At 36.6% G+C, this 12,550-nt stretch overlaps 1 protein-coding gene across 37 annotated transcripts in view; it reads left to right on the forward strand.

Moving 5' to 3' along the window:
• The window catches only part of LOC143857130 (disease resistance protein At4g27190-like), a 71,405-nt gene that overhangs the window by 13,790 nt on the left and 45,065 nt on the right, over window positions 1-12,550 (forward strand). The window contains exon 9 of one of the 37 annotated variants that reach the window (XR_013238450.1): window positions 5,191-5,400. The exons of 35 other annotated variants lie outside the window; for them this stretch is intronic. The gene's annotated coding sequence lies outside the window, so the exon portion shown is untranslated. Of the gene's footprint in view, window positions 1-775; window positions 2,543-5,190; window positions 5,401-12,550 lie in introns of those variants that run through there. One more of the 37 variants, XR_013238454.1, reaches the window with a different exon arrangement.

The following is a 12,550-nucleotide window of genomic DNA, read 5'->3' on the forward strand; positions in this document are numbered from 1 at the left end:
ATGAGATTCCTCTACTATCCATAAATCTAATTGAAGGATGCTTCCTCAATTCCGGTTAATCGTATTCAAGAATCAATTTGATTAGAGATTGATCATGCTTTTAGGTGCCTGGAGCGAAGCGTTGTATGGTCTATCTCAAGCTTTTGAGTATTATTGTCTATGAAGAACTAGATTAAAGAGATTCCTTTACTATCCATAAGTCTAATTTAAGGATGCTTCCTTAATTCCGGTTCTTGTATTCAACAATGAAAAAATGGGGATCTAGTAACGGATTGCCCTTTGGCATATCCAGAAGAGGCAATGAGTGTAGATGTAGAGGTTTTAGTTTGCTCCATCATTTTCTCTTGTAATAATTTTCAAAAATAAAAAATCTATGTAAGAGCCTTGAGCTCTGATACTAATTCCTAATAGACAATCCAAGAGCGGAGGAGGGGGGTGAATTAGGTTTATAAAAATTTTAGCAAACAATTAAGAATTAAAAATAACTAACCATTGCTAACTTTGAAGTAAAGTGCAAAGCAAAGTAAAGATGTTACCAATTAGAGGAGAGAAGGATGGAGGAAGTAGAAGAAGATGAACGCCAAGAATTATAGTGGTTCGATCCTTACATCAAAGAATGCTTGAGCCCTTGTGTGGTGCCGGCCTTACTAACTCCAAAGAAAGATGGAACACAACGTATGTGTGTGGATAGTCGTTCCACTAACCTAATCATTATCAAATACCGATTTCTATTCCAATAATTGATGATATGTTTGACATGCTTGCCGGTGCAAAGATATTTTCCAAGCTTGATCTTAGAAGTGGCTACCATCAAATTCAAATCAAGCTGCGTGATGAATGGAAGACTGCTTTCAAGACATGTGAAGGCTTATATGAGTGGCTTATTATGCCATTTGGTCTCTCCAACGCTCCAAGTATCTTCATGCGGGTAATTAATCAAGTCCTTCGCCCTTTCATTGGAAAGTTTGTTATTGTTTATTTTGATGACATTCTTATTTATAGTCATGATAAAAGTAAGCATGTAGATCATTTGAGGGTTGTTCTAACCACTTTAGAGGTGAAAAACTCTATGTAAACCTCAAAAATTCTTTCATGATAACTAGCCTAGCTTTTTTAGGCTTTGTTTTGACTTTAACATGGATTAGAATGGATGATGAGAAGATCAAAGTTGTCCAAGAATGGTCAATTCCAAAGAGCTTGCAAGAAGTGAGGAGTTTCCACGGATTGGCCTCATTTTATCGCCGATTCATAAGAAATTTAAGCACTATATCAGCCCCTTGACGGATTGCATGAAGAAAGATGGGTTCAAGTGGATAATGGAGGCTGAAAAAAGTTTTCAACTTATAAAGAACAATTTGTCTAGTGCTCCTGTGCTTGCTTTGCTAGACTTTGAGAAGATGTTTGAGATTGATTGTGATGCCTCTCTTGTGGGCATTGGCGGAGTACTTAGCCAAGAGGACCATCCCATTGCATTCTTTAGTGAAAAACTCAATGAAGCAGAGAAGTACTCTACTTATGATGTGAAATTTTATGCCATTGTTCAAGCACTTCGGCATTATCGATCGTATCTTGTTCAAAGGGAGTTTATTTATAATGCCGATCATGAAGCTCTCAAGCAAATCAATAATCAAGGAAGCCTAAATCGAAGACATGCAAAGTGGATTTCTTTCTTTCAAGAATATACTTTTGTAATTAAAGCACAAGAGTGGAAAGTGCAACAAGTGGCGGATGCTCTTAGTAGAAGAGTAGCTCTTCTTAATTCCTTGAGTGTGCAACTTGAAGGGTTTGATGGCATTCGAGACATGTATGCTAACGATGAAGACTTTGGTGAAATTTGGATGCTTTGCAAAGAAGGGAAGCATGAAGATTATCTTCTTCAAGATGATTTTTTTCTTTAAGGAGAGTCGCTTATGCATTCCAAAATGCTCCCTTAGAGAGTATGTTATTAAAGAGCTACATTCGGGAGGTTTGGGAGGACATTTCGGAAGAGACAAACTTTTTTACTAGTGAAAGATAAGTATTTTTGGCCGACAATATGCATTGTATATTCAAAGCTATCTAATAATAACAATGGCATTCGACAATATGCATTATAAACCAAGATTACTTGGAAAAACCAAATGGAATAAAATTGAACAAGAAACACTTACCAGCTGCATCTCTGCTTTCAAACCATAAGATTTACCTACATTGTCCCAGCAGTCATCTAAAGCATTGATGATAACTGCAGTTATCACCTCCGCTTGCTCCGATGGAATCCCATGTGCTTCTAATTGTTTGACCTACAAGTCAATACAAGTCCATAAACATTTTACATCAGAATCACCACAACAAATCAAAAATTGAAAAAAAAATGTAAGCCAAATACAAACATGGTGATCAAGAAATTTTACCAAAGCTAATGTGTCTACATGAAAAGATTGTCTCTAGTCAGGTTTCACAAGGTGAGATATCTCCCTACGAAAAAATTGGATACCAAGATCAGAGCGAAGAGATGCTTAGCTAAGCTTTGGGGCTATCTGTAATAACCAGTAAATATATATATATATATATATATATATATATATATATATATATACAAATAAATAAAAATGGCCTCATAGGTGGGTAATCATTGGCCATTACTCATTTTTCCCCGAGTTAATCGGGCATGAGGACATCTGGCATAACGGGGCGTACGCGATTCGAACCCAACGCTGAGCGAGGATTGAACGGCTTCCTACCACTAAACCACCGTCCCAAATGTCAACTAAAAATGAGTAGATACTTACACATATAAAAAAATTACCAATAGTCACTATTCATAATTATTATTCACAATAGTCACTATGCAAGATTACTATGCAGAAATACTACGTAAGATTACTATGCAGAAATTCTATGCAAGTTCACTATTGAGATAAGATATTCAAAATTACTATTCACAGTAGGACCCACCGAGTACTATTCACAAGCGGGTCCCACCAACAGCGGGTCCCACATCAGCGGGCCCCACATCAGCGGGCCCCACACAAGCGGGTCCCACGACAAGCAGGACCCACAAATAGCGGGACCCAACGCCAGCGGGACCCATCACTAGTGGGAACCACTACCAGAAGGACACACCGCAACCACTTTCATTAACTCATTGATTAAGCGGGTCACTCCACAACCACTATCATTAATGAGTAGTTGTGAATTTAAGACGGTAGTTGAAAAAAATACCTATAAATAGAGGAAGAGAAGAAGAAAAAAATAAAAGGAAAGAGAGAGAGAAAAGAGAACGAGAAAGAAGAAAGAGTAAGAGAGAGAGGAAAAAAAAAGAGAGAAGAGAAGAAAAAGGAAATCCACTTCATCACTACCAAGGTAAGTCTTTCATATAGATAGTTAAAGTATTTAATATGGTTGGTTCTGTAAGTCTTTCATATAGATAGTTAAAGTATTTAATATGGTTGGTTCTACCACCTATGTAAATAATAGGATAAAGCATGCATAAGAGGCGATAACTCGCTATAGATTATGCAAGTTTTATCATCTTATTTTGAACGGTGAAATGCTAGCATAGTAACCGTATAGTAAACTTTAATCAAAGAAAGGCGAACTGCTGAGCATAGTAGCCCATCTTATTTGAACGGTGAAATGCTAGCATAGTAACCGTAAAGTAAACTTTAATCAAAGAAAGGCGAACTGCTGAGCATAGTAGCCCATCTTATTTGAACGGTGAAATGTTAGCATAGTAACCGTAAAGTAAACTTTAATCAAAGAAAGGCGAACTGTTGAGCATAGTAGCCCATCTTATTTGAACGGTGAAATGCTAGCATAGTAACCGTAAAGTAAACTTTAATCAAAGAAAGGTGAACTGCTGAGCATAGTAGCCCATCTTATTTGAACGGTGAAATGCTAGCATAGTAACCGTAAAGTAAACTTTAATCAAAGAAAGGCGAACTGCTGCGCATAGTAGCCAAGAAATAAACTAAATCAAAGAATGGTGAACTGCTGAGCATAGTAACATGTGGGGTCCACATGAATAGTAACATGTGGGGTCCACATGAATAAGTAACATGTGGGATCCACATGAATAGTAACATGTAGGGTCCATGCTGGGCCCCATGATTTTTAAAATTTAATAGAAAGAACACTAAACACAGGGAACATTATTTTAGACATAGATGGACATTACCTGGACAGAAAAGACACTGCCTTAAAACATGAATTTGATAAAATTAGAATAAATTTACAGGTTATCCACTCCAAGGTGTAAGCTCAAACAAACCTGTGATCGGAAAGCTAGAAGTAAGGGTTTCTTATCGTCTAATTCTCTTTTGCTATATTTGATGTAAGGGTTTCTTATCGTCTAATTCTCTTTTGCTATATTTGATGTAAGGGTTTCTTATCGTCTAATTCTCTTTTGCTATATTTGATGTAAGGGTTTCTTATCGTCTAATTCTCTTTTGCTATATTTGATGTAAGGGTTTCTTATCGTCTAATTCTCTTTTGCTATATTTGATGTAAGGATTTTCGTCCATTGATTTTCTTTTGCTATATGTAAGAGTTTTCTTCCTTTGATTCTGTTTTACTATACTGGATGAAAGTATTTTCTATTCTTTGATTCTCTTTATACGCAATTGCCATAAGAGTTTCTATCATTCTGAGATCCACAACTGATGAGAATCCAAGGGGGATCCTTTCTTTCTGATCCCATTCCTTTCAGATAAATGACTTTACTGATAAAACTATAATTCTATTTGTATCCTCGAAACTTGTTTCCGTGAGATATGTTTATGTTTAGGGTTTATCTTGTGATACCCTAATTCTGAATATGGACCGAGTTATGATATGATGACGGGTGGACGCGTTATAGTCCTCCATGTGCACGTGGGTAAAGACGACTCTAGAGAGTGTAAATCTAGAGGATTATGAGCCGAGGTATGGCTATGAATGGGCCGAGATATGGCTATGAATGAAAGCATCTATGCTTAATGAAGTCTATATATATAATTCTTGATATCAAGTTCTGTAAGTTTTCTCTATACGTTTGGAAAGTATGTTGTGCTTATTCTTTCTTTCCATGTTTATAATGTGAGATGTCCTATCTGCAAAATATCATGTTCTTATGAGCTTGACAATTCTACATCACTTGTTGTTTATACCCTACTGGGCGATTTGAGCTCACCCCTTTCTTTTTCCTTGTTTTATTGTTCCAACCCCCAGGTGAAGTATAGATGAAAGATGAGGAATGCTAGAGTTGAATCCAGAATTGTTTTAAAGGACAAATATGTTTTAAATATGTATCAACTATGTCTTGAATTAAGATGTAATAAGTTAGACCTAATTTCTGTAAACCCTCTAAACGTAGTTGTTGTATTTGAGATCTTGGGAATAATGAAAGTTTTTTTTTAAAGATGATGAAATATTCTTCTACGCACCGAGTTGTTATTTCCAAAAATCCGGGGCGTTACACTATCAGAGTGACCAGCTATTTTCATCTCTTTGAGAATTCACGTTGGTGAAAGCAGATAATTTCATGCTCTCAATTTTTCTTAGAAATTAGACAGTGACTTGAGGAAGATTAGTGGAATGCATTAGTAGTATAGAATCCTTTATTCTTCGATATGTTCATCTCTTTTCTTTTGGAAAGTAAACAATTCAAAAACAAAAAGTCCAAATAGCACGAATGAATCTATGTTAACTTTGACCAAAGTAATAAAATGGCATAAAAGAATAAATGGAAGGGCTATAAGGCGTGAAGAAATATATAATATAATTATTAAAACACTCTTTGTTTATCAGTGCGACCATTGGCATCAGTGCGACCATCTGCATTATCTTTGCATCGATGAGGAGAGTTCACGTTGGTGATATGTTATATGATAAAAACTGACATGAGATAGAGAAGAAACCCTAATTCAGTAAAAACAAAACCAATAGCGGATGAAACCAAACCTATTTTCCTAACAAAAATTCACATTATAAAGAAAAGTAGAAAACAAAACAAGAAAACAAAAAAAATATTAAACTTTCTACGATAAAAAACGAACGTAAGATCAGAGAATAAACTCTAGTTCAGTAAAAAAACCCAATATCAGATGATACCAAACCTATTTTCCTAACAAAATTTCACAGGCTCTATTTCTTTCAACGTAACATGTGATGGGTGTTAAAAAATGTTTGCCCCCATCTTTAAGTGGGGAAATAGCCATAAAATTTGTTTTATGCCCATTTTATGTCGAAAGAAACAGAGCCATAAGAGAGAAGGACCAAAAGAAAAATAGGCAAATAATAAAAATAACTTTCGATGATAAAATTAACATGAGATCAGAGAAGAACCCTGATTGAGTAAAAAAAAACCCAACATAAGATGAAACCTTACCTACTTTCATGATAGAACTTCACAATAGAGAAAAGGAGCAAAAGAAAAAATAGGGAAACATCAAAAGAAGCTTATAATGATAAAAAAAACAACATTAGAAAAAAAGGAAAGAAAAAAAAGAAAAAAAAGAAAACAAAGAAGCAACCAAAACCAAATTAGAGTAAAAAGGAAAAGAAAGGAAGCATTCAGACAAAAAAAAAACTTCTCACAATCTCCCCAAGAAAAAAAAATAACAGAAAAGGGAAAACGGGAAAAAGGAAAGGACCCATTCCTTAGTTGGAATGCGAGAGAGAGAGAGAGAGAGAAGAAACGCTAATTACGTAAAAAAACAAATATAAGATCAGATAAGAAACCCTAATTCAGTAGGAAAAAAATATAATATAAGATCAGAGAACCCTAACTCAGTAGAAAATAAAAACAAATATAAGATCAGAGAAGAAGTCCTAGTTCAATTAATACTAATATAGTATTAGAGAAGAAACCCTAGTTCAATAGAGAAAACTAATATATAAGAGCATAGTTACCAGGGTGGGAAACGGAAATGGGAAACGAAACGTGAAACAAAAACGGAAAACGCATGAAAAAAATCTAGGGGAAACGAGAAACGTGAAACAATTAAAAATGGTACGAAAAACGCCTTAGTAAATGATCTGTTTTTTTCAAAATGATTTTTGTAAGTTCCACACTTGTTTCCTACATATTTCATTTGCGTTTTCTACGAGTGTTGCATACGTTTATCACGCGTTTACACATTATTTACATAAGTTTCCATATGTTTCCCATGTGTTTCAGAAATATTTCTCCAATTTTGTATCATATTTTGGAAACGTTTCCGAACATGTTTCCCTCATGTGTCCCTGTGGATGCCATGTTTTAGCATGTTTGCCACTTGTTGTTGTGCATGCCATGTGTCTAATATAAAAAGGGAGTGCCAATTTTACCCCCAACATGGCTAGGATTATCCTATGGAAATAATTTTTGGGGAATAGCCTATTTACGTTGTGTTCTATAATATGGATGGTTGGGGTGCAACTTGGGCGGCTCAACCTGAACCCGACGGGTTCAACCCGGTAAAAATTCGGGTTGGGTTGAATTCGGGTCGGGCTCGGGTTGAGTTTTCTCAACCGGGGTTAAGTTTTCTCAACCCGAGTTAAGTTCGGGTTGAGGGCTTGGGCAACCTGACCCGAGTGAACCCGACATTTTTAATAATTTTAAAAAATTTTAAGATTAAATTCTCGGGTTGGGTCGGGTTGAACACGGGTTGGAACTCGGGTTGGACCGAGTTCGGGTTGAGCAAATGGTTGCGGGGGTCGGGTTCGGGTTGGCATCTACCCGACCCGACCCGACCCGAGTTGCACCCCTAATGGACGGTTAGGTTGACACCAAACAAATGGAAAAGAGAGGAGGAAATGCAAGTGAAAACTAAGATGAAACAACCCGCCAACCAAAGGAATCCACCCAAGGGATAAGAGCAAATAATACAAGAAGGAATCCTTCTTCTTCACAAGCCAAAGGCTAAACTTGATTCAAATTCTCTGCAGAAGTCTCTTCTCTACAGCCCAAATAAACAATTAAGTAGGCATGGAACAACCCTCCAGCCATAGGTGCATCTCCAAAGGCTTGAACAACATTTCCTATCTTGACAACACAAGTTCCAAGAAAGAAGGGAGAGGAAAACTAAAGTTACTTTGATTAATACTTAAGGCTATCTTACTAAACTTAATTGTGGTCTTTGGGACTTAATAAAGCATAAATATAATATAAAAAATAACTTAAATCATATCCAAAAACGTTTGGAATAATGGGTTGGACAGCAGGTAAAAAGAAACCCAAAACTGCTGAAATTCGTATGTTGCAGGCAGCTTCAACCCTTCTCAGGAAAATAGCACTAACTCCCTCCACAGAACTCAGATTTACGAACCGTTTGTTACGTTGGAAAGTAAACTCGTAGATCTTTCCAACCATGTATGGCTTGATATGTTTAAAGCTCTGAGTAAATTCAGTTTTGTCCCAAAAGATGACCTAAAATCCTGTACTGCAACTCTATTTTTGTACCTTTTAATTTTGAGGCCTAGGCTAGTGGGCCTAGTGGACTCGGTTTGAGGATCCATCAAGATAGCTCTGGCGTCATTGGATCATCCTATGATGTGGTCCGTACAATACATTTTGGAAAAATAAGGGACCAGAAGGGCTTACACCATATGAAAGCTCACAATTCAAGAACAAAACGTCCAAATACCAGATATGAATCTTGGGGACATAAAAGTCTAATAGAATGACATAAAAAATAAAAGGGATAATTACATTTACACCCCCTCTAGTTTCTGACACATCCACTTCAACCCCTATAGTTTAAAAAGTGACAAAGACATCCCCTCTAGTTTCGTTTTGTTTAAGGTTTGCCCCCTCAGCTGAAAGTTCGTCCATAGATTGAAGGGTTAGAATGATCCGATGGAGCTGATTTTTTTGGCACACCCTATCTATGTCAGGACCCATGAAATGAACGCTTTTGATCATCCAAATAATGTGGGCCCATACCCAAATCCAAAGCGTTTGGTAGTGTTTGGATTCAGGTATGTATAAGATTAGTGAAGAAACCCTAATTCGGTAAAATAAATCTAAATTTAAGATTAAGCCAAAACTATTCTTTTAACAAAAATTCACATTAAAGAAAAGTACCAAAGAACACAAGTAAACCACAAAAGTAACTTTCTGTAAGCCCAATGGTTTCCACCTTGGCATTCCCATCTTATTCTGATGATTCCAATACACAAGTGATTTAAGATCACTAATGTGTTTGAATATCTAAGTTGTAAATCATAATGGTGTTAAGACAAGATTGCTTGGATTGAGGCCAAGAAGCTCTCATTGGACAGCTTATGAAGGCCAAAGACATCGGAGATCCAAGACGAATGAAGACTTGAAGAATCAATTGAAGATCGAAGTCTAATTAGAATGTATATGATCCAATCTTAGTTTTAGATTTTAAAAGGCATAAATTAAGTTAATCTCACACACCCTAAATGCTTAAGTGATTGTCCTTGTGGTGTTCCAACACTTTGGAACCCTCATAACAATCCCAACTTGGTGTAAAGTTGGAAGCCCAAAAACCAGAATTGAAAATCTACTGCTGATAGGCTTCTCGGAACTCCGAGATAATTCTCGGAGCTCCGAGATTTGGTCCAGTAGAAATTTTTCAACTTCTGTTTGCATTCCCGGAACTCCGAGAACACTATAACGGGAAGAAATTTGACCGTTGGGAACTTTGCCAGATTTACGACAATGCCCCTCAAACGGTCATATTGGGTTTTCCTATATATATGGGTATTCTAATCTTCCCAATAATCAATCCTAACACTCAAAAACTTCATTTGAACATCCAAAGAGTGATTAAAGCTTGTTTATGCCTCTCATCCTCTAAGATTAGAATTTGGATCATTAGGCTCAAATTTGTACATCTTCTACAATTTGTAAACCCTTGTGAGGGATTGTTTTTAGTTCTTTCTTTCTTTATCAAGATTGTATTCGGGCGAGTGTTCGGGGAAGCGAAGCCCACTCTACGTGGTGAAGATTGCCACCAAGGTTAAAGGCATTCGGAATTGTAATCGGCATTGATCTTCGCCGAAGTTAAGAAGATCAAATAGTGAAGCCATCAACGGGTTTGGTTGGTTGAGTGGAGTAGGCCTCGCGTTGGAGGACCGAACCACTTTAAATCTCGAGTGCATTCTCTCTTATCTCATGCTCTTAATTTGCATTTGCATTTAGGATTTAACTTGTGTGCTTCATTGTCATTCTTGATCTCTTAATCTTCAAAATTGGGTTAGAAGTTTTCAAAAGGTTAAAACTCGTTAGCAACCTAATTTTTACCTCCTCTTAAGTTGCCGTACTCGGGACCTCCCTTGGAATTTCACTTTCTATGATAAAACCAGCATAATATCAGAGAAAACAAACCCTAATTCAGGAAAAAAAACCTAGCATAAGATCAGAAAAGAGGGAAAGGAAAAGGAAAAACAAATTATGAGAACATTCAAACAAAAAAAACATCAGAGAAGAAACCCTAGTTCAGTAAAACAACCTAATTTACGATAAGAGAAGAAATCCTAATTCAGTAAAAAAAGTCTAATATAAGATTAAAAAAACTATTTTTAGGGAAATGATATCAGCACAACCATGTTTAATAATTGCACAAACTCGGCTTGTCTTTTCTTTTTTAATTGGCTTGTGATAGCTTTTTGGGAACCATAATAACCTTTGACAGCTCTTTAAATACTAAACGACAAGGGTTAATGCTGATATCAAAACATAGTTGTGATGATATTATTTCCCTTCTTTTATTTGCCATACAAGTAAATTTTGGACAATCTGGGCCATCAGATAAATTTGTTTTGCTCTATCCCATTGAAGGTGGGCCCCACCGAAAAATTGGTGGAATTTCTTGTCCGTGGGCAATCTAAGGTGGGCCCGCCATATCGAAGGCCCTAGTTGTCTCGGTTGCACTTCTGAGAGACTATCTTACGAGTAGAAAAAACAATCATTTGCTTTCTTGACAGTACTAGAAAAAAAAGCCTTATATGATCATCTGATCAAGGTGGGGCCAATGGCAATCCGATGTGTTCAGAAAAATAGAGCTCAACAGGCCAGATTACATCCATGTGGTGACGTGAGATCCAAGGAAAATTATCAAATACAATTAGTAGAATAGCTAGAAATCCGCTGTTTGGGAACGTCTGATCAGAGATCTTGATCGTTAGGATAGTGCGCCCTGTTGGGTCGATGTATAGATAATGACCATCAAACAAACTGAGAAACAAAAATGATCGATGGTTAACATCTACTAATTGGATGGCTAGGATGATTCGTGATTTTTCTAACTATTAATATCATAGTGGGCCCGAATCAAGCTTCTAATATATAATAGGGCTCTCATAGCTTCATCTTCTTCCATATTAAAATGAACAGAAGAAAATACCTTCGTTACCTAAGGGCCTACCTTTGGGTGCCCACAAAAATTGGGCCTCCTTTGCTAACGAAATTATTTTAATTTAACCTTAGGCTCTGTTTGTTTTGAATTTGAGAAACGATTGTCAGTAACAAACTGATTGTTGGGCTGCAATGGAATTTGAGGTTGATTGTGATGCCTCTCATGTGGGCATTGGTGGAGTACTTAGCCAAGAGGGACATCCCACTGCCTTCTTTAGTGAAAAGCTCAATGAAGCAGAGAAGTACTCTACTTAGGATGTGGATTTTATGCCATTGTTCAAGCACTTCGGCATTAGCGATTGTATCTTGTTCAAAGGGAGTTTATTTATAATGCCGATCAGGAAGCTCTCAAGCAAATCAATAATCAAGGAAGCCTAAATCGAAGACATGCAAAGTAGATTTCTTTCTTACAAGAATATACTTTTGTAATTAAAGCACAAGAGTGGAAAGTGCAACAAGTGGCGGATGCTCTTAGTAGAAGAGTAGCTCTTCTTAATTCCTTGAGTGTGCAACTTGAAGGGTTTGATGGCATTCGAGACATGTAAGCTAACGATGAAGACTTTGGTGAAATTTGGATGCTTTGCAAAGAAAGGAAGCATGACGATTATCTTCTTCAAGATGATTTTTTCTTTAAGGAGAGTCGCTTATGCATTCCAAAATGCTCCCTTGGAGAGTATGTTATTAAAGAGCTACATTCGGGAGGTTTGGGAGGACATTTCGGAAGAGACAAACTTTTTTGCTAGTGAAAGAGAAGTATTTTTGGCCGACAATATGCATTGTATATTCAAAGCTATCTAATAATAACAATGGCATTCGACAATATGCATTACAAACCAAGATTACTTGGAAAAACCAAATGGAATAAAATTGAACAAGAAACACTTACCAGCTACATCTCTACTTTCAAACCATAAGATTTACCTACATTGTCCCAGCAGTCATCTAAAGCATTGGCAATAACTGCAGTTATCACCTCCGCTTGCTCCGATGGAATCCCATGTGCTTCTAATTGTTTGACCTACAAGTCAATACAAGTCCATAAACATTTTACATCAGAATCACCACAACAAATAAAAAATCGAAAAAAAAATGTAAGCCAAATACAAACATGGTGATCAAGAAATTTTACCAAAGCTAATGTGTCTACATGAAAAGATTGTCTCCAGTTAGGTTTCACAAGGTGAGATATCTCCCTACCAAAAAATTGGATACCAAGATCAG

The sequence above is a fragment of the Tasmannia lanceolata genome, unplaced genomic scaffold (assembly GCF_043159265.1).
Source record: "Tasmannia lanceolata isolate RefF3 unplaced genomic scaffold, GAP_Taslan_0.1 ptg000024l, whole genome shotgun sequence".
Classification (NCBI taxonomy): Eukaryota; Viridiplantae; Streptophyta; class Magnoliopsida; order Canellales; family Winteraceae; genus Tasmannia; species Tasmannia lanceolata.